This window comes from Penaeus monodon, chromosome 24, assembly GCF_015228065.2.
Source record: "Penaeus monodon isolate SGIC_2016 chromosome 24, NSTDA_Pmon_1, whole genome shotgun sequence".
NCBI classification, from domain to species: domain Eukaryota; kingdom Metazoa; phylum Arthropoda; class Malacostraca; order Decapoda; family Penaeidae; genus Penaeus; species Penaeus monodon.
The window spans coordinates 8,552,351-8,553,009 of NC_051409.1; the positions used below are offsets into that span (position 1 = coordinate 8,552,351).

General features: G+C 34.6%; 1 protein-coding gene across 1 annotated transcript in view; it reads right to left on the minus strand.

Annotated features, from left to right (window-relative positions):
* The window catches only part of LOC119588837 (calcitonin gene-related peptide type 1 receptor-like), a 35,383-nt gene that overhangs the window by 31,612 nt on the left and 3,112 nt on the right, over positions 1-659 (minus strand). The gene's annotated exons all lie outside the window — the stretch shown is intronic.

Here is a 659-nt window from a genome sequence, read left to right on the forward strand (position 1 = left end):
ATGAAAACAAAAAACAATGTTAACATAAGTAAATATTCAAATTAATTAAACATTGCTTACTTTATAGCACTTTTTTTTTTACTTCATTGCTATTCATTATACTCATATAATATTTTTTTTTACTTCCTATAAACAAATTTCCATAAAGACAATGAACGCTAAAGAGGGGGAAATGGAATCGGTTTGCTTGAAAAGGAAAGGGTGAAATGGAGTTAGATTCACTAGAATTCCTCTAACACACGAATTTCTCTAATACACATTAAAAGTGTATTTGACAACATTTGGGTCACATTCACTAGTATTTCCCTTAAGAAGAAGAATCACACGGAGCTCAAAAGCAAGGGGGAAATGGAATCAGTTTGCTGAAAAATAACAAGTGGACTGGAATCATATTTACTTGAATTTCTCTAATACACGTCGCAGTGACACCAAGAGCGAGGGGGGTAATGGTGAAATTATATATGCATTTGACTACATTAGGTCACATTCACTAGCATTTCATTAAAAAGAATGACCCCAAGGAGCCCAAAAGCGAGGGGGAAATGGAACCATGTTGATGGAAATGAAGGGTGAAATGGAGTCAGATTCACTTAAATGTCGCTTAAAACCACCACAGGGATCATAGACGAGGGAGAAATGTAATCTGGTTTCAAATTTAC